The 22,657-nt window shown below is 37.2% G+C and overlaps 1 protein-coding gene across 6 annotated transcripts in view; it reads right to left on the reverse strand.

The window, feature by feature from the left end:
- MECOM (MDS1 and EVI1 complex locus) overlaps nucleotides 1-22,657 on the reverse strand; it is a 678,098-nt gene that overhangs the window by 103,070 nt on the left and 552,371 nt on the right. The window lies entirely within an intron of this gene.

Consider the following 22,657-nt stretch of genomic DNA (forward strand, 5'->3'; position numbering starts at 1 on the left):
TCACATCAGTCACTGACTGATTGTATGAGCCTAGATAAGTCATTTCATCTCTCTGAGCAGCTGGTTTACTTGAAAAAAAAATGCATTAAATAAATGCCAAGTGCTATTATAATCATTATCATCTGTATTGCCATGACCTCATCCTAGCTCCTCAGAAATTCTGTGTGATGAGTATTAACAAAATTATTATCCACATTTTACAGAAAAAGAAATTGAGTCTCAGAATAGTGGTCTGATTACATTAATAAGTATCAGAAGCAAAATTCAGATTTGTCTTTTTGTTAACACCAAGTCTAATGTTCTTTTTATCTACAACAAACTATCTCCTCAGAATGATATTATTACAATGAAATTAAATCAGTATGATCAACAAGAAAAAAGAATTCTACAGAGGAAAAGAATGAAAAGGACATTGACTTCTTCACCCAACTTTTTCCTCGAACATCCGAGGACTCAAGAGCTGCCTCTTTCTTCTGTTATAAAATGTTTGTTGAAACAAAGAGAAATATTGACATTTTATCTTTGATTCAAGCTTATCTAATGCCTACAGAGAAGAAATCTCAAGTGTTACTCTAAAACTCAGTACATTTTGTACTTAGGAAAAAAAAAAAAAAAACAAATATGCTTCCTTCCCATAAAATGCCAAAGCAGAAAATAATATGGGCTAGATGGTAAAAGAGAGGAAAGTGGCCTTCCATTTCCCTAAGCATCACAATTTCCTGCTCCACCATCTTATCAGACATTTATCTTAAGAGAGGGGCAGCACTGTGCTCAGCTCCGTCCTGTCTCGTGCAGAAGCAGGCCTCCTGCCTTCATGGGAAAGGAGAAAGTATCAGCCAGTCAAAATACAAAGGCCAAGATGATATCTTGCTGCTGGCCGAGTGAAGTAATATTTTAGGAAAATTATATTTAGCCGTTCATGGGGTTGATAGTGGAAATGAAGTCCCCAGACTGTCACAAAATCAATTCCACAGACATGCATCATTTGCAGACGCTTTTCAATTCCATTGACTTGGACATGTGAACACTCACCCCCAGCATTTTAGACGTTAAAATGGCCACTTCCTGCTTAGAGTTTTAAAACCAATCATCGCTCTTCCAGATCTTTTCCAAAGCTCAACCTAAAATTAAACATGCCATTTCCCATGCCACTTAGCAATTGTTCACAGCAGTTGGCGACAGGCACAACCTGGCTGCGTCCATATCTTTGTGGGTGCTAAAACTATGGCTTGGGCCCGAGAGTTTCACTTTGCTCTTTGGTTGTAAATCATCCCAACAAGAGCTGCTCGAGCTCCTGTGATTTACTCTGAAATGACTTTACAAGCCAGATTCTTCCATCTCTAGGATCAAAGGCCATGGAGGCAGGGGCACACCAATGAAATCCCTCCACGAATTGAGGAAGAGGAGGGAGAAGTGAATTCCTTCTACAATGGATGTCCTGGGATGCTAACTGGCTCTGGAGTAAGAAAATTTGCTCTGTTCCAATACCTGCCCTCCTAGTCACCTCTGTGACTTTGACCAACTCTATGAACTTTTATGGCTATTAGTGCCTCCACCTGTAAAATGAGGGTGGGAGATAGCAGCACTTAAGGCTCTTTCCACCAAGTCTGTGATCTTAGGATGTGTTAAAGGAGCATAGTCCTAGAAGAGGCTAAGAGATCGCCCAAACTTAATCCATGAACTCATTCAATACTCTGATCTCTTGGACGATTCAGCCTCTTCTATTAATGGGCATTCAATTTTAGAAACATACCAGCTCCTTCTCTAATGCTACCAAATGTAAAGTTCACCTTGACCCTGGAAACATATTCCAAAATAAATTGGCTACTTCGAATTATTGGCAGTAAAATTATAAATTTGTTTTTATAAATCATGGCAATGGTTTATATTTGTATATTATGTGTGTGTATCTTATCTATTTATCTAATGGATCTATCCAGTGGAAAGTGTTTTGCAAACTTTAACACAGGCTACATATACACACACTTGTGTAGCATGCCTTAAAGTTTGGAAAGTAGTTTCCATAATCCTTTCTCATTTGAATCTCACAACATGGGTGATTTCGGTAATTTTTAAATGAGAAAACCTAAGATCAGAGAATAATGGCTATCCACCTCAGAGAATCATTGGAGCAACTTGAGAAAGGATCTGCCTGAGAATGTTGTTTTGGGGATTCATAATTACAATGTCAGCATATTAGAGAAACAGAGGGGTGAAATCACTCCTAGCTGCCATCCCAATGATACTACAATCCCATTTTGGATTTTCCATGTTAATTACAAATATAAATGTGTGTATATGTGTGTGTTTATTGTGTATTGTGTAAGGTTGATCTTTCAAATCAATATCAATAATGTTCCATTTATTTATTGTATGTATATATATATATATATATATATGTGTGTGTGTGTGTGTGTGTGCACACACATATATTCACATGTATGTATGTGTGTGTGTGTATATAAACACTGCCTTCTAATGGAGGAATTCTTACCTTGGCATCTGTGAACATGTTTTCTTAACATTTTAGTGATTTTATACATTTAAAAACATTATTCTATAAAAAAGTCCACAGATTTAACTCGACTGGCAAAGGAGTCCAAGACACAAAAATGGTTAAAAACCTCTAGAATAGAACAGTCTCATCCTCAGTTGAAATTACAACAAAGGAAAAGAGAAAAGAGACAACTTGGAAGAAGGCAGGGCCATGAGGCAAATATGTTTTCTTAATATGTCATAGCTCTTTTTTCAATTTGCAATAAAGTAAAAAATTGTTATCTCATGTAACAGAAGTACAAGACTAGTAAATCAACCACCAGACACAGAGTCAGAAAGTACGGAATTCATATCCTGATTCTGATTTTGTCTCTTACGATCTATGTGATTATAGATAGCTAAGTTACCTTGTTAATTCTCAATTTTCTCATATGCAATATGCAGATAAATATGCCAAAAGCACATATCACGCAAAGTTCTTTCGTATATACGTGTATGTATATATGTATATGCATGTACACATATACATATTTATATATAAAAATTTCCTTGTGAACTTTAAATTACTGTCAATCTATTAGAATATTGATAATGTTTTATTTTACTTTGATATCTTTAAATTGGTTGTGAAAAACATCAGTAGAGGTAAGTGGAGGTATCTCATGACCTTTTTGTTCTGTTGTGTTATTTGGAACAACTTGGACTGAACAATTATGTAATTAGATGACTTTTAAACTGCTTAAATGGTCAAAACTAAAAATCATGAGTAATGGTTCCATGTCATTTGAAAAGAAGTCTCTGATGGAGTGTTTCAGGGATCTCTATTTAGCCACATGGTATTTAATATTTATATCATTGATGAGCTAGGTGTAAGTGGTCCATGCCAGTAGTCTTTACTACTAGGCTGAGCAAGTGGATCTTAATTTCCAGAGTCTGAGTTTCGGGAGGTTAAACTGAGTACCCACATTAAGTCTAGCAATAATATAGTACTAGACTGGCAAATGGGTCTGGGAGTGGATGCTGGGAGTGAAGAGCCAACAGGCTATCTAAAGAGTAAGCCCATGAGTGGCCCTATACTTAAAGCAGCCTGAACAAGATAAGGCTCCAAAAACAAACACATTTGTATCAATAATAAATTCACATATGGCATGTATATCAACTTTTCAAATGACACAAGACTAAGAAGGATCCCCAGCACATTGGATAGCACAATGAGCATCCAAGAAAGCTCTGAAAATCTTAGAATTTAGGCTGAATCTAATAATATGAAATGTAATAGTAATAAACATAAAGACTTCTATTGGATTCAAAAATCACATTCCAGGGCCCAAGCTCATGAGGGTTTGTCTACAAACAAAACAAAATAAAAATCTTGGGATTTAGTTAACTAAGCTCATTGAATCAGTAGAGGAATGTGGTAGCCTTCAAAATAGCAATATGATCACAGGCTACATTAATTCACATACAGGATCCAGCAGTAGGAAGGCAATAATGCTCCTTTATCCTTTCCTGTTATAATGTGTCTGGAATATGATGGTCAATTTTGGACTGTTTTATTTTAGGAAATATTGGGAAGTGGGAGAGTATCCAGAGAAAGGCAAATAGGATGATAAAAGATCAAGACTTTGATTTTGATTTTGGCTTTGGATCCTCAAAGTTTAGCAAGTTCTAGTGCATAGCAGATGCTTAAGGGATTGGATGTGTCTGCATGGAACTGGCCTTATTTCTGCCTCAACATGCATCTCCCACTATCACATTTTTACATCAGCCATTTCCTATTTCTGAAATGTAAAATTACTCTTAGAATCCCTGGTTTCCCTCAAGATTTAATTCAACTCTACTTTCCACACAAAGGATTTTGTGCATTCCCCGGAGCACTGGAGTCTCTTCCCCCTGCTCCAAATATGTTCTATTTCTTTTACATTTTTCTTTTGCCTCTCCTTCCCTTTCTTCCCCTAAGATTGTAATCTCCTAAAGAACAGGCAATGTTATGTTACATGTATAGGTATATGTAAGGATATGTGTTTATATGTATATTATATCCATTGTGTATACATATACTATATATATTATCTACATATATATGTAGACATGTATATATATGTATATTCATTATCTACATGTGTATTATAAATATGTATATTCAATGTATATTATGCATATATATATGTGTGTGTGTGTGTGTGTGTGTGTGTGTATGTATATGGAATAAAACTAATTTTACGGCATAGGGAACTCCCAAGTGAACAAACTCCCTCCAGCAGGATAGGAAACAGTCTACAGAGCTGTTTACAACAGAGGTGTCAACTCTGGGCCAGCTAGGTCTTACTCAAGGATAGAGCTAAATGAGATTAAAATGTACCTGAGAAATATTTAACAAATAAAAATACAACATAGATAATACTAATTTGAGGGCTTCTAAGTCAGTCTATGGCCCAGAGGAATCTATTTTTACTAGGTTTTTGACACCATCAGCCTGGAATACTGAGGAGGTGAGTGACTTGTCCAAAGTCACACAGTCAGCATGCAAAAAGTAGGAAAAAAAGTCCAGGTATTCCTCCCCTTGAGAAAGTTTCTCTGTTTACTATCCCTTAATTTAATAAGTTTTCTTATTAGCTGATTGATTGGTTGGTAGACTGGGTAGGTAGAAGGCCAATCTGGTTGGAAAAGGAATATCAACCGAATCTGCCATGTCAGTAATGGTCTGTTAAAATAAATGAAACCACTGGGACAATTTGAAAAATGCTCTGCTTTTGAATATCCTTTCTGGAACCAATAAATGCATTCTGAGCCTAAGAGAACAGTAGAAAGGGGCTAGCTTGCCATCCTCCAAGGGCTATCACAATTTCACTCTAAGGTCTGAAGAAAAGGCCTGGTCTGCCTAGCCCAGAGGCTTGTATCTAATAGATATTTTATCAAAGCTGGTTGGATAGGACTGGATTGAAAAGAGCAAAAAATATATTTGAACCTCGTTCCAAGTTGCAAGAAATTAAATGAAGATTAAATTCCCTTTGACATCTACTTAAAAAGTGAAAGCTTATTTTTAAGGTTGCCTCTTTTAAGTCTTTTTAAAAAAATCACAAATCTCTCTGTGGCTTCTTTTCCATTATATACACAACTATATTGTGTTCCTGGTATATATCTCTGACATTTACATTAAATTATTTTAGGGACCCCGCATAGATTTTTGTACTGCAAAATTAACTGGGAGGTATTGAGGCAAAACCCACACTATGCTGAGAGTACAGTAATCCAAGCCTTGTTCGGTGAATGCCAATGTGTTCAAAGAAATTGTAGTAATGGCAGAGAAAGTCAACGGGGAATAATTAAGCTGCAGTTGTCCGAGATTGGCTGTGGTGTGTGAAATGATAGTCGGCAAAGCAGCTACTACAGAATGTTGGCCCAAGAAAGGATTAGAGGCCTAAGAGGTACGGTTCTGATGAAATGCAATGGAAAAAACCTCTTGACCTCTGCACATTAGATGCAGTCTCCCTGGATTGTAAAATCCCTAGAAAAACCACAATAAGATACAGTTTTCACAATGGTACCATCTCAAGTTTGCATTAGTGAAAATAAAAAATAAGCAAACCAAACCACGGGATGACCTTGTCACACAGAAATGGTCATATACGCAACCACTCATCACTTCCTCCTACCAGAGGCAAGCAGCGTGACAGCACGGGTAATCAAGACCCATCAGAGATATCTTGGTCGGTCGCAATATTCTCCACCGTGACCTCATTAGGCAGAAACTTGTAGAGAATTTTACATTACTATTGAGGATCTGATTTCATTCACTTGGGGAACTTCCAGTGGGGGAAGTCTCTCCAGCGAAGCTAGGAGTTGGCCTGAGATCAAATTGCCCAGTCAGAGTCAAACAACTTATAAGGGTCAGAGGAAGAATTGGACTTAGTTATGTCTAACGTTAATCTAACGCTATCCATTACGCCAGCCTGCCTCATTAGAGACTTACGGTTGTTTTTGTTTTTCTCAATTCTCCATTTTCAAGATCAAGACATTGAGAGATATCTACCATGGACCATCACCACAGAGACCTGTGACATACAATGCGGCAATGGGCTTTCTCTTATTAAATCCCCTCAAGTATTGGCAACAGTCACCAAACTCGATTCATCCAGCAGATGACGACGAAACACTTTGTTGGTGAACAAATATTTTTTCTTACCCCTTTAATTCTTCTAAAACATTTTTTTTTACTAGTTTTCCATTGTCTGGCATTTATAATATGGCCACTGGAGTAAAAAAGGCAATTATTTACCTCTCTTTCCTATCTACATTATTTTAACCTTCAAATCCAATACCATTTCCATTTGGAAAAATATTTGTATAAGCCATTTACAAGGCCTTTACAAGCCTAAGCATGCCAAGATAGTTCAAATTTCCAATTTATTGTGGCTGGGTCTCGTTGGCACTGAATGAAAAGGCTTTTTTTACTATCAAATTTTAATGTCAGCATTCATACACATACTGAGAATCATAGAATCTTTGCAACAGAAGGGACCTTAGGGATCATCCCACCCACCCCTACTATTTATGGTTACTTGCAGATATGCTTAAGTCCAAGGAACAATAATTACCATAATTGACAGATAAAATCACATGGTTTTGTTTATCACCAAGTCTAAATTAAGAATGATTTTCCACTACTTGGACATATTCCTGTTAACAAGCCTCAGACATTAATCACTAACACACACACATTTCAGAGTCAAAATGTACTTTTTAAATTACTGCAGTTTAAGTTTGGGGAATTAGGATATTAATACTGAATTATATATACATACATATATATATACATACATATATATATATATATAGAGAGAGAGAGAGAGACAGAAAGACAGAGAGAGAAACAGAGAGAAAGAGACAGCAAGACAGAGAGACAGAGACAGAGACACACAGAGACAGAGAGGTAAACACAGAGAGAGAGACAGAAACAGAGATGGGGGAGGGAGAACTTTAGAGTAATTATCATGATTGTCACTTTATAATGAATAAAATAAATGAAAAAAAAATGAATGTATTTTTCAAGTGCCAGATACTTCTTTTCAGTTCTAAGTTCTTATATCCTCATTCCATCTCATCTGGTGATGCAATGAAAAAAATGAAGATCTGAGTTCAAGTTTGGCCTTGGACACTTACTAGCTGTGTGACTTTTGGCAAGTCACTTCACCCTGTTTGCTTCAGTTTTCTCATCTACAAAATGGGAATAATAATGATGATGATAGCACCTACCTTCCAGAGTTTGGGTGAAGTTTAAATGAGCTATTTTAAAAAGTATTCTGTAAAATTCAAAGCTTTCACTATTACTGTTACCATTTCTAAATTTTGTGAACCGTTTTTACTCAGCAGTATGTGAAGGAAAAAAGTTTCTAAGGCCTCTCTTGCAACTTTTGCCCATGGCCAGATGCAAGGGGAAAATATAGGCATGGAAGAGAGCATAGGATTTAGACTCATAGGATCTGGGTGTGAACCTCAGAATACTTGAGTGATTTGGAGCAAATCTCTTTGCTAACCCTTACTATAAAGCAAATTGATTAATCTATAAAACCTTTAATGTAACTTCAAGCTCTTAAACATATTATCATTACTCTACAGATGAAGAAACTGAAATCCACAGAGTGATTAGCCCAAGCTCATCCAGCTCACAGAGACAGGATTTGAACCTAGCGCCTTTGACTCTGAATCCAGTATTCTCTCCACCATGTCTCTGATTCTGAATCCATAAATCAAGGCCTTTTAGTACTCAAACTCAATGAGTATTTATCAAGCATTATATGATACTCTAGGGGCTAGGGGCTGGTTCTAAACCACTCCCATACCTACATACAAATAATAGAAATAATAAGAATTTTTTAAATGAAGAATGTTCTCCAATTCTTTACGAAATTTATCTATCAATGGAAGTATACTACTTACTACCTAGAAAGTCAACTTCAGTGCCAGGAAAAGGAGCCAGCCTCGAATGCCAAGGATTGACCAGACTACATATTTAGCTAAGCAATATTTGGTCAGCAAAAGAAAATATTTTAAAATAACTGTGATTTTCAGTTATGCCTTCTAGGCTAAAGAATTTCATTTACATCGCTACTAACCAGGCAGCCTCTTGTTTGGGATGAGGAGAACGCTCAAAGCTGTCTGGTATTTTTTACATCAAATCAGAAAATTTCAGGGTCAGCTGGACTCATAGAGGTTAGCCAGTTTAAATCATAGCCACACAAGAATTCATTCTCCAAAATCAACATTGAGTCTTGATTGTTAGGAAGTTTTTCCTGAGATGGAGCTGAAATCTGATTCTTCCCCATTGGGACTAATCTCAAACAAGATTCATTTCTCTTCCATATGACAATCTTTAAAGATATACAGATAGTTATCATGCTTCCCTTATAGAGATGTGATGGAGGCAGCTCATGCTGATTCCCAGTAGTGAACTGACAAATTTTTAGCATGAACATTTGGATTTCAAAAAACTTTTTTTTCCAGAAGAGCTGGTTGTTAAACATTTACTATAACACCCTTGAAATTTTTTTCTTTTCAGAAGAGCTGGTTGTTAAACATTTACTATAACACCCTTGAATTTTTTTTCTTTTCAGAAGAGCTGGTTGTTAAACATTTACTATAACGTCCCTGATTTTTTTTTTTTTTTGCCTCAGTTCCTTCAACTAATCCTAGAAGGTCAAAGTCTTCAGTTTCCCCCAACATCCCTCTGGATTTTCTTCAGCTTTGTCAATGTTTTTGTTAGCTCATTATGCTCTCAACCTAATACCCCAAAGATGTTCTGACTGCAACTGAGGGCCCTCAAATTACCATTACTCTCCTCCTTCAGCTCACTGTGGCTCCTCTTAAAGCAAGCTTAGGATCCTGGACAACCATGTCACTCTGTTGGCTTATTTTCAGTTTGCAGCCCACCTAAACTCCTAATCCTGCTTCACTTCAGTGGAACAATTCAGAAATAAGAAGGGATTATTACACTTAGAATTGCCTAATCCTAAATTTGTGAAGCCCATAAATCCTGCTGAAGCTGCTTAAACAGTAGCCACATCTTCTTCTAAGCAGGAAATTCTCCAAGCTAGGGAAAGTGGGAGACAGAAAGAGGAGGCCAGAAGACTCAAAGGAATCTCAGTTTGGGTGATTGTTAAAGGGATTCAGATTCCGAGTACAAGCAGCATTCTTATAGCTGGTCTGTTCACAATTAATTACTCCAGAAAGTAACTTAGCTGAAAGGCATTTGGCAGAGACTAATATGAAAAATAAGGCTGCCAAGATTAACAACTATTACAAAACGTCAGCAGACTTTCATGATAATGCTTAGCACTTTCTTTCCACAAATACATATGATTATTGCCATATATCTGATAAGGACCTCATAATCTGGGAATCTACCAGGGGACACAACAAAGCTTATCAGCCTTGTGATCCTGCCTGTGGAAACAAAGGGGAGGACAAAGAAGAGAGAAACACCTCGCCTATTTGGAGGCTACTTAGCTGGCAGCCTCTGCTAGCTAGTGGTAACATCACTGACAACCAGAAAACAAGCTAAAAGGCCACTGGGGTATCAAAATGGAAGGGAAGCATAAAGCTCATGCACAAAACCCAATACATTTTACTCCTAAGAGAACCACTCAGCACCTATTTACTTTTACTTTACAAATAATTCTCACAAAGTCATCTGATTCGTGAGCCCATAGTAAATTAGAAGCAGAAAAAAAATGGAAAAATTTGCAGATACATTGACAATAGCAAGAAGTTTGATACTGAGACATAGATCTGTAATTTGCTATAGGGAACTCCCTGATGAGGAAACTATCCACCAAAGCAAACTGATACCTTCTGTGCAAGTTATATATTTTTAGAGAGTAACCTAGCACAAAGCTTCTTAAACTTTTTCCACTTGCCACCCCTTTTTTGCCCAAGAAATGTTCCCCATATATATAGGCATATGAAGTAGGTATACAAATCAAACATTTACTGATAATAAATCATAATTTCATGACCCCCGCCTTCAGTTAGGGGATTTCCTATAGGATCACAGAGCTGGGGCCTAGAACAAGGAGAGCTTAAGGGATGTGCCCAGGGTCATGCAACACATAAGCATCAGAGACAGGACTTGAGCAAGGGCCCTTCTTACTCTGAGGCTGGTTGTCTATCCACTATGCTATGCTGACTCTCAAGGTGGAGAAGGAAAACCCATAAGAAGCAAACACAATCTCCAAGTCTCATGGCCTGATATCATTAACTGAGACCAAGGATGCTCTTGTGTGTGTACCTACTATGTGCCAACACCATGCTAAATGTTGGGGCCTAAAAGAGTCTCTCTAATTGGGGAAATATCATAAAAATAAATATGTACAAAGAAGTATACAGAATAGATTGGACACGATCAGTAGAGAGAAGGCACCGACATTGAGGATCAGTGAAGTTTTCTAACAAAAGACAGGGTTTCAGCTGAAATTTGAAGGGAGCTAGATTTAGTTTTTGAGAAAATACTTTTTCCTGGAGAATCTCCTTCATTAACAGGACTGGATAAATGAATTTCCACTGTTGAATATCCAGGCCTATTAAGATTATTGGCTCCAAACATCTTGAAGGATGGGCTACTGGCACACTATAACATACCCCAAGAGGAACTGGAACAATAACACACAATGTGCCACATTGTGAAAGTTAATAGTCAGTCCTACCCAACTCTTCATGACCTCATTTGGGGTTTTCTTGGCAAAGATAGTAGAATGGTTTGCCATTTCCTTCTCCAACTCATTTTACAGATGAAGAAATTGACACAGACAGGGTTAAAGGACTTCTCCAGGATCACACAGCTAGTAAGTACTTGAAGCCACATTTGAACTCAAGCCCTCCTAACTCTAGAACCAGTATTCCACCCACTGCATCACTTAACTGTCCTTATATCATGAAAAATAATGTGATCATCCACAAGTTAGAAGCAGAAGGTCATAATGGCTAGAGAGCTTCCTTAAGGGCCACATCACCTCTGATACATACTAATTGTGTGATCATGGCCAAATCACTTAACCCTTCAATATTTCAGGCCATTCTTTTTTTTCAGGCCATTCTTTAGTTATAGGTACAAAAATGAGCTGACCTCATTTGGAAAAGGGAATTTTCTCACCTGGGAGCTCTCTCTAGCAATTAAATCACAGATTTAGTACTTTAGCACTATCCTAGTTTTCCTTTAGACATTTTTAGGCAGTGAAATCATTTTCTCCTCTAATTGGATAGGATTTTATTTCACTCATTCCATCAAGACATAAATGAGTTTCTCCTAAGTTTCCTTCAACATCTCATGAATTTCCCTCTAGTTGAACCCACTTTCAATCTAAATTACTTCAAGATAAATCTACAAATGAGATAATATGTCTAAGACCTTTGCAAACCTTCACATACTATGGCTATCTCTATCGCCATGGCGTTAATCACGCTAATGCTACTTTTATCATTAGCACTTTCACACTCAAAATTGTTCAACTCCTTCTCTTATTCCCAACTGCCTCTTAGGTCTCATTCAAGCTCTCTGGACAGTCTTTCATGATCTTCATTAAACTGGTGGCTTCCCATCCATTTAGGCTAATTCTCCATTGTTACACAGTGGGAAGTCTAACTCACTTCCCTGAAAGCAAACCAGTAATTTTCACCTCTATGCTTTTCCTTGTGTTCCTCATTTTTTTCTGAAATGACTTCTCTTGTTCCAAAGGTCCAGATTCTATTCATCTTTTCTATTCTATTAAGCATTCCCCTAACTACTATACTCCACACTGTTTTTATATTTCTCTTAATTCACATAGCATTTGTGATGGGGACTGTATGTCAGAGAAGGTAATTTGCTGAGACTTAAAGTCAGAGGATCCAGAAGGTGGAAATTGGAAGGATATGAAGGATAAATAGTGAAAATGTTCTGAGCTGGAGATGAAGTAGCAGAGACACCATATCATTGAATTGAGAATACTGCAAACTAAAAAAAGGTAGGAAGGGGCCAGCTTAAAGAGAGCTTTAAAAGATAAATAGAGGATTATTTTGGAGATAATCGGGGTCCACTGGAGTATATTGAATGGGAGGAAGGACGTAAAGAACGATGATGTGAAAAAATTAAAAAATAAAGTATAATGATGTGACCAGATCTATACTTTAGGAAGTTCAACCTAGAGTTGAGTGAATATCAGAAGGAGTAAAATTGAGGAGATAGTTGAGCAACCATTATGCTATTGCAATAGTCCAGGTATGAGTTGCTGGATAAAATCAGCACCAGAGGGATGGCTGAAATAGAGAAGACAATGGGACTTAAAGGAGAGATATTACAAAGGTTGGGGGAAAAAAAAGTTGACAGCTGATTGGATATGAGGAGAAAGAAAGGGTGAGACATTCAGGATGATATCAATATTGCAAGCTGAGTGACTAGAAAGATGATGGTAGCCCTAATAGTAACAGAAATTGAGAAAAAGGAAGAAATTGCAAAGATGAGTTTTTGAAAGATAATCAGTTCGGTTTTGGATATGTTGAGTGTAAGATATCTTGACTGCCAGTTTGAGATGTATAATAGGCAAGTGAAGAGTCAACATTGGGGTTGGGAGCGAGGCTAGATCTGACAAAGAGCTCTAAGAATCATGTTCATTGAGATGATAGTTGAATCCATGGGAGTTGTTAAGATAACTAAGTGAAATCACATAAAAGGAGAAGAAGGTCTATTTATATGACCCTAGGCAAGTTAAGCCCTTGGGGCCTCTGAAAAATGAGAATTGAGCTAGATGGCCTCCGATATCCTTTACGACAAAGCTTCTTAAAACTGTGGGTCGTGACCCTAATGTGGGGGTTGTGAAATTATGATTTATTATCAGTAAATGTTTGATTTGTGTACCTATTTTATATACCTCTGTACTTAGGAGTACGTAAACATTTCTTGGGTGAAAAGGGGTCACAAGTCCAAAAAGTTCAAGAAGCCCTACTTTATGGTTCTAGAGTAATGACTCTATTACTATTTAATTATTTCATTTGTGTATGTTTCATCACCCCAATTAAATAATAAAACTTTGATGATGAAACTATGTCTCTATTAATACCGCTAGTTCCTCAGGCTACACTGCAATTAGTAGGCACTCCATAAATACTTGTTGAATTGAATTCTTCCTTAGTAATATTTTCAGCCAAAGGATCACTTATCTAAGAAATATTTTTATTTACATGGATAAGTGATCGAAAGATTTGTCTTCTGGTCCTTGTGAATTTAATAACATCAGCAAAATTATTCTAAGTGCTTTTTGTTAGCTTTCCAAACCACAGCATTTGCTAGTAGCCTTCACGAGCAAGATAACAAACTGAAGGGATGCATGATCTCATCCTTGTGGTTATTTGCTACAATAATGCCTATGTCCTCCACAGGATGATGTAGCCCAAATCTGGAGGGCCTCCCCTCACTTCTTGTTACATCATATTTATACATGCTGTCCTTTGGTTACCATCTCCCAGCCTCAAAGAAGGATTTCCTTTTGCTTTTGCCCCCCACCCCGCCCCGTCCTATAAATAAATTAAATAGCCAAACAAAGAAGACAGATTATTTTAACAGCATGAGGGGCAATGACTTCTAAGCTGGAATATTTCAGCCCTCAAAGTTACTTATTTATGCAATTTTCCCATTGGAATCCAAGGCCTGGTAGTGATGTTTTTCCAGACCTTCAATGGGAGCTATGCCTGGAAAAGCATGGCAGAATTTTACAATTCTGTAGGTATTCTTCTCACCCTCTCAAGAAATTACAGAATTCAAGAGCCGCTTCCTGGCAATGATCAACCTCTCACCTGACTAAAAGGGCCTCAATTCAATCCAATGGTATTGAAACAAATGACTATGATACTACACATTTCTGCTTCCTTGCCAGGGAGTTAAGTTTCACTTAGCAGGACATTCATCAATGAGTTGGAAAATGAACACAAATACAAATAAAAATGAAAAGCCAACACCTTCCAGTATTTTTTCCTTATGTAAGCTAAATTTTCTTCCATTGCAAACAGAACTACTTGTACAGGTGGTTACTAAATACTACCAGCTGCTCCATGGCAATATAGGATTTGAAACAGGAGAGGGAGAGAATGACAGAGACAGAGACAGAGAGACAGAAAGAGAGAGGGACAGGGACACATAAGGAGAAACAGAGAGACAGACAGACATGCAGAGACACAGAGAGACAGAGAGAGAGAAGTGGAAGAAAGGCAGAAAAATTGAGGGTGAAGGGGAGAGAGAGAGAGAGAGAGAGAGAGAGAGAGAGAGAGAGAGAGAGAGAGAGAGAGAGAGAGAGAGGAGAGAGAGAGAAAAAGAAAGAAAGAAAGAAAGAAAGAAAGAAAGAAAGAAAGAAAGAAAGAAAGAAAGAAAGAAAGAAAGAAAGAAAGAAAGAAAGAAAGAAAGAAAGAAAGAAAGAAAGAAAGAAAGAAAGAAAGAAAGAAAGAAAGAAAGAAAGAAAGAAAGAAAGAAAGAAAGAAAGAAAGAAAGGAAGGAAGGAAGGAAGGAAGGAAGGAAGGAAGGAAGGAAGGAAGGAAGAAAGGAAGGAAGGAAGGAAGAAAGAAAGAAAGAAAGAAAGAAAGAAAGAAAGAAAGAAAGAAAGAAAGAAAGAAAGAAAGAAAGAAAGAAAGAAAGAAAGAAAGAAAGAAAGAAAAAGAGAGAGAACAAGAAATAAATGAATGTCGAAATCTATATTGCATATATTTTCTCAGTAATTCTAGAGGGAGAGAAAACTTCAGTCATAAACAGTAAGCAGAATTTCCATTTGGCTTGGCTCCAGTAAATTTGTTGGCTTAGAATTTTGGGGGGAGAACAGGGTGGCAGTTTAAAGAAAATAAAATGGAACAAGGGAACAGACATACCTGCTTCATGTGTCAACTTAATATGGGCAGAAGTTGTTTAAAACTGTGCATCTTTGGGCAAATACTACCTCGATGTAATACCAAGATTTCTGCCCACTTGGGTTATCAGCTAGAGAAATCAGAACAAATCTGGGGGCTGTCAGACTTTTGTAATAGTAATATTAATGGATTTTTTTACATTGTGCATTGATTTTTGCAAAGGTTGTTCTGCTCCTCTTTTGATCCTTACTACCACTCTATGAGGCACGTTGTGTTTTAATCCTTGTTTTACAAATGACAGGCCAGAAAGTCAACTTCACTTGTTCAAGATTACAAGGACTATAAGTGGCAGAGCCAGGGTTTGAACCCTCATATTCTAAATGCAGGCTTTCTCCAACTGCTTTCAAAGAGATTCCAATGTCTGTGACACCTTCCAAGTCTTGTAATCCAAATCCAGGAGAGACCTCAAATCCCTCCAGTCCAATTCATTCATTCTACACATAAAATAACTGATACCCAGGAAAGTTATTTGCCTTCACACAGGTAAAAATAGTGTCAAAGGTAGGATTTGAACTCATCTCCACTGATGAGAGGAGTCAGACCTCTTTCTTTTGCTTCCTTTTTCTCCCTTCTAACTGGAGATCAACATTCCTTATCTTTCACCGCACTTGTTTATACTCTACTGTTTCATCTCACCTCTTAAATTGTAAAATTATTGAGGTCACAGATCATGGCTGAGCTTTACTCTGTGCTCCCAAGTACTACATGTCTGGGTATCTGGGGGCACTGTCATTCCCTGATAACTGACTCTCTCTCTCTCTCTCTCTCTCTCTCTCTCTCTCTCTCTCTCTCTCTCTCTCTCTCTCTCTCTCATACACACACACAGTGTGAGTGAATATACACAGTATTCTTCTTCTTTTGAATTAAAGAAAGATTTATTTTACATTTTTACAAGAATAGGTGCCTTAGACACACCTTTGATTCCCCGTTAATTGGATGTTACAAAGTTCCACAACATCAGTCTCCATCCTCATTACTAGTCAGTCCCTGCTCCCAAGCAGCTTACATTCTAGAAGGGGGAAAGTTACAGAGGAGGGTCAAGGGAAAAGAACAAAAGATTCTTTGCCAGTCTCAGCATACCATTCTTCTGAAAATCTGATTCAGTGACCAAACAAAGCACTTTTTTTCCTACTCAGAAGGAATGCTGAGGGTATAGGAACAGGATGTCAAAGAGCTCAGTTCAAATCCCAGTTTTCTCAGTTCAAATCCCAGATTTCTATTGACTTCCCATGTTAGGTTGGAGAACTGTGACCTCTAGGAAGATGGCAGCAATGTGAGATTGGAAGTACAAAGAACAAAAGTGATGGACAGAAGCCATCAGAAGTAACTTCTTGAGATTACCTCCAATTTCTCCTGTATACATCTTCTATACACATCATTATTTGCAGTTTTACTTCTCTCATCAGATTACACACTCTCCGAGGGCAGGCTCTATTTTTGCCTTTCTTTGTATCTCCGACATTTAACACAATGCCTGACACATGGCAAATGCTCAATAAATGTTACTAAGTATTGAATAGATTCCAGTGAAATACAACAGGTGTCTCTATATTCTCAGAAGTGCCAGTTTAAAAAAAAATGGTGTGTGCCCAGGGTAAATATGGAGTAAAATGAAATAAAATATTTATTAGACACACTAATACTTTCACTAGCTTTCTTCTCTGGCAATGTACATCTATAAAGATTCCTGGAGGGTGGCAATGTATGCAGGTGTGCATGCGCACCATGCAAATAACTGCCTCCTAGAAACTTTTAGCATCCTTCCTAATTCCTAAGATCACAAAGTCTCCCCCTCACCCAGGTTCTCTTCCTTCTAGATGTTATCTCTTGAGACTGAATTTATAAATATTTTTATTTATTTTATTCTGAATTTGAGTAATAAATTTCTATTACATTCTAAAATGAATATATAATTCTTGCTCATTTTTCACCTTCCCCCATATCAGGAAAATAAACTCTTGAATATGCTAGATTTATGGACATACATCTCTAAGCTATAAGAGACAGTAGGAGCTTGAAATAAGTTTTTAAGTCAGGAAGATGGTGATATAAAGGAAAACCTTGGGGTCAAGCTCAGGATCAAGCTTGTCTGGCACAGACTACCATATGACCGTATGAGAAAACTGGGATTTGAACTGAATTCTTTGGCATCCTCTTCCTACCCCCTCAGCATTTTACACTGTTTCTGCCTTAAGCAGATCTTAATAATGATGATGGTGGGAGAAAGTAATGAGGATGATAGCATTTATGATGATGGCCACTTACATTTTACAAAGTCATTTACAAATAATACTTCATTTTCTCTTTACAACCTTGAAAGATAAGTGCTATTATTATTATAATACCCAGTTTACAATTGAGGAAACTGAGACAAACAAAAGTTAAAATGACTTCCTCAGGGAAGCTAGTGGATAGAGTGCCAGCTCTGAAGTCAGGAGGATCTGAGTTCAAATTTGACCTCAGACACTTAACACTTTCTAGCTGTGTGACCCTAGGCAAGTCACTTAACCCCAATTGCCTTGCAGAAGGAGGAGAGGAGAAAGAAAATGAGGAGGAGGAAAAGAAGAAAGAAAAGAAGAAATTAAATTAAAATGACTCACCCAAAGCCACACAGTCACTAAGTATCTGAGACCCCATTTGAATTCAAGTTTTCCTGACTGCAGGCCCCTGGTCTCTATCTATTGCATCACCTCACCACCCTAATACTAACTCTTAAGAGTAAAGAATGTTTTAGTCTTCCTTGGTAGAAGAAATTCCTCAGAAACTCCCTACACTGACAAAAACAGCTCCCATCCAAAAATAAAAATCTCTGCATCCACACCTATCTCTAAATTCAACACTGGAATATATAAGTACCAACGCAAATGGGAAAACCTCTTTGTTCTTAATGAAGCTTTGCTGATCATACCCAAAGGTATTATATAAAGTGTTAATATACTCAACTACCTCATGCAATTTCTACCTCAGTGCAGGCAACAAGACATAGAAAAAGTTTTAAGAGGAAAAGATGAGATTTTTTTAAAATGTAAAAACTGTAGCATTATATATTTAAAACTAGGAAAGCTAGATTAATAGATTTAGAACTGGAAGAGGTCAAGAAAACATATGGTGCACTTCCTTTGTTTTTCTGTTGAAAGAACTAAGGTCTATCATGGTTGTGAATTAGCTAAGATCAAACCATTAGTACTAACTAATAGAGCAAAGATTTGAACCATAGCCTCCAACTTGGATTCCACCATTCTGCCCAATGAACCATATTTCTCACTCCTCAATCTTGAGTGAACCTAAATATTGGGGAAAGAGAAAAGGAAAAGAGTGTGAAAGAAGGAAGAAGAACTAGAATTAAGCGAAGAAAATAGTAGATAGCATCCCTTCCATTTTTGCTTCATGCTGATTTTTTCTACTATTGACCAAGCAACAGACTATATATAGCTAGATAGTTAGATAGATATGTCTATAGATAAATAGATATATCTATCTATCTATATATAGATATATCTATCTCTATCTCTATCTCTATCTCTATCTCTATCTCTATCTCTATCTCTATCTCTATCTCTATCTCTATCTCTATCTCTATATCTGTATGTATCCATAAAGACCCAGGTACGTAAAGATGGCACTGATACACAGAGCTATAACTAGGCTTTGTCTGGAGCACTGAAGATAATCAAACTTGGGATGTCTCATCCCCAGTGGAAGTCTTCTTTTCCATCACTGCTTCACCTGCAATCAGCGATACCCTCCTAAAGGTCCCATCACCATGGTACCCCTCTCTGTTGCCACCAATGTCATAAAAATCAACAAAACCTTCTTCTAGGTTTGCAAGAGTGAGAAAATTAGAAGTTTCAGGCCATGTGGAGGAGACTTGAGCAGATTCCCAGGAACACCATGCCCAACTGGCACAAACTATTCCCACTCATCCTTCTGATCTATTAAATTTTTCCTGGCAATAAGAATTCCCAGATCCAACTTGTTCCAATGTTAAAGTGCCAGTGTTCCTATTTACACAAGTATAACACAATAGTTTCTTCTTTTTCATATTATGGGGGAAAAAACAAGATGGCTAATCTCTGGGTAGAGATTTCTGTTACCATTTTTTCATAGTTCGTTGCTATTCACCCTCCTCCCTTTTGATCCACAGACCTCTCTCTATATGACCTCCAAGGAACAACCAATTCTCCAATAATTGTTATTCATCATGAACTGTACTGAATTTTCAAGATTTTTAGGGTGCTGCTGACACCCAATGGAAATGGTCTCTTCACTAATATAGAATTTAGGCACCCAACTGTTACAAGTTACAACATCACTCATACACCCTCAAAAATTAGGCTTCAAATGCTATGATGAAGCTCCAAGTGTGCTCATATTTTCTTAAACAATGACACTTCATTCTAAAAGCCCAACAGTCATGCCACATTTGTATTTGCATCCCATAATGTGACTGTATTAGTCCCAAATTGTTTTGCAATAAATCATCGTCAGAGAAATATGTTCATGTGTATTTTTAGTATTCATGGCTTGCACGGTCCTAGAACAACATGTATTTAGTACTTCCAAGCAATGAATCTATAACTTTGGAAGAAACAGCTTTATAGATCACTGAGAACTGGGTTTCCTTAACAGTTAATCACCCAGACTCCCCCACTAATCACAGGGCAGACACCCTTTACCTTAAAAGTAAAAAAAAAAAAAAAACGAATGACTCTAGTTGCATTCAAAAAGCCTTCTACCTCCCCTTCAAGAAGAGGCCAAAGAAAATCTAGCATAATTTCAAAAAAAATAAAATAAAATTCTTTCACTGCTATTGTATAAAGATGGTGATTCAAGTAACGGATGGACTCTCAAATTTAGAGCACTTTGGCCGAATTGTAACTAGGAAATTTTGTGTCTAGGGGAAAAACAAATGCAATAGGAGTATGTCCCACTTTCCAAGAGATAGAGGGGGCGGGAGCCCCTTCTGTATGGTGCTAATGATGTTCTGACAGTTACTACAATCTAGATAGTATGAATCTACTTTGGTAGATGGATCTACTTTGGTAGATTCATACTAACTTCAAGAGCAATAAAAAAAATTTCCTTGCAGGGATATTGTTTTGAACACAAGTCATAGCACAATCTCTTCAAGCATCCTTGAGAATTCTTTCACAAGCTGGCCCAACCAAGGCAAATATTATGACCACACAACCAACCCTCTATTTTTAACCTTTTCAGAGAAAGTGCTTTACTTATTGGCCACAATTAAAATGCTCTACCTTTCTTCCCCTTTTGGTTGTATCTGTGAGTAATTTCTCCAGTCACATTGTTTATAGGAAGTGAAGTTATTCGTAATCATGCCTTAAGAGTATGTACACAAACTGGACATCCTAATAGAGCTCGATGTATTAAATTCCTGATTGTTTGACATAAATTCTCTCTCTCTCTTTCACTCCGACAGGAATCTTCTCATTTATTTACGAATAGGTTAAGACCCTAGTCGTGTTCCTAACCATGTCCCTAAGTGCTAACATATATTAAGTAAATTTAGAGCCTCTTCTGCATAGGAAACAAATTAAATTGGTTAAACATGGAGAAAGACTAAATGTAATCTATCTTTTGTCATGTTTATGATAGCGGGACGCATCTTACATGAAGGTTCCAAGTTGGCTGTTGCAGCAGATGGGCTGCTTATGATAAACCATAACTACAGACACAGAATGTGATAATATAAATCATAAAGAAGATAAATAACGAAATTCTTTAAAATAACACTGGTTAAATATTTAGACAGTCAATTTTTAAGCTTGCTGTGAACACAAAAATAGCAAGAGCCAATCTAGGCCCAAGAGAAGAGCACTTGGTGATAATCTAAATAGAAACGCCCAGGACCCATGTCAAGTTAAAGATCAGTACCATTTTTACTGGTTAGCTGAGTAGTAAATAATAATGGGGGTGGTAGGGGGAAGTAGGAAAGGAGGGCTCTTTTCAGAGCTTTTTAAGACAGGGCCAGGCACCCATGAATATGTCTCTGGGCAGATGCTTCATGCAGAATAAGACTGCAGAATACCAGGAGAAAAAACTAAAGGAGAGTTCCCATTATCTGTAGCCTTTCAAGAAGAGGGGGGGAGAGAGAGCTGGTCTAGGAATCAAAGAAGTTCAGTTTGGTTTCAAGTCCTATCTCTAATCCATATTGGCAAGAAGTAGAATCTCTCTGTGCCTTAAGCAATCCTCTGACACGATAATATGCACTCACGTTGGTGATCTGTCTTAGTGGTTGGAGTTTTCCATACTAGGAACTTCCTACACAGTTTCAATGAGAAATGTCAAACAAAAAAGTCACTCTAGTTTGTTTATATATAGATATATGTGTGTGTATGTATGTGTATATATATGTGTGTGTGTATGTATGTTATATTATATATATATATATATATATATATATATATATATATATATATATATATTATACTACATGCTTTTGTAGAAGAAGCAGAACTTTTAAAAGGTCAAGAGAGTAACTCAGTTTTCACATCTGGGACAAAATGACTGTCCTCTGATGAAAATTCAGGGTGTGATCCTAAATTATAGCACTTCCTTTTATTACCAAGGTAGGGCATCCATCACTAAGAGGCAGCATCACATAATAGACTGCTATGTTTGAAATCAGAATGATCTGGGTTCAAAAGATGCCTCTGGTTCTTAGGGGAACATGGAAAAGTTGCTTAACTTTCTAAACTTCAGTATCTTCTGTAAAATGGTTATAGTAATTGATATCCAGGACTTAAATCACAAGCTTGTTATGAGATAATCTATATAAAGCATCATCTAAGAATTACTATTGTTATTGATTATTAGAGATGGCATTCTTCTAGTTTGGTTAGATTGACGCATCCTCAGTCAGAGACAAGCATTATGGAATCTAAACTTAGTCTTTCTCCCCTGATTGGGTGGAGCTGTTAGAACCTTTTTACCTAGTCTCGAGAACCCAGTATCATCTCCACACTATAAGGAGGGATCAGAAAAGGACCCCAATAGAGCATCCCTTGGTTATAGTTTCTTAGCACTCCCAGATATTTTACCTAGGCCAAAGCTGACACCAGTATAAACAACTATTGCATCAAAATTTGGGGCTTTTCAAAAATCCCCAGCTTTTAGTGCATAGTGAGTGCTTAATAAATGTTTGTTGACTGATAGCTAAATTTGGTTGATAAAATCCATAGCCCATTGGACTGACTCAAAGGTTTTCCCCCCTCATGTT

The sequence above is a fragment of the Sminthopsis crassicaudata genome, chromosome 3 (genome assembly GCF_048593235.1).
Source record: "Sminthopsis crassicaudata isolate SCR6 chromosome 3, ASM4859323v1, whole genome shotgun sequence".
Lineage (NCBI taxonomy): Eukaryota > Metazoa > Chordata > Mammalia > Dasyuromorphia > Dasyuridae > Sminthopsis > Sminthopsis crassicaudata.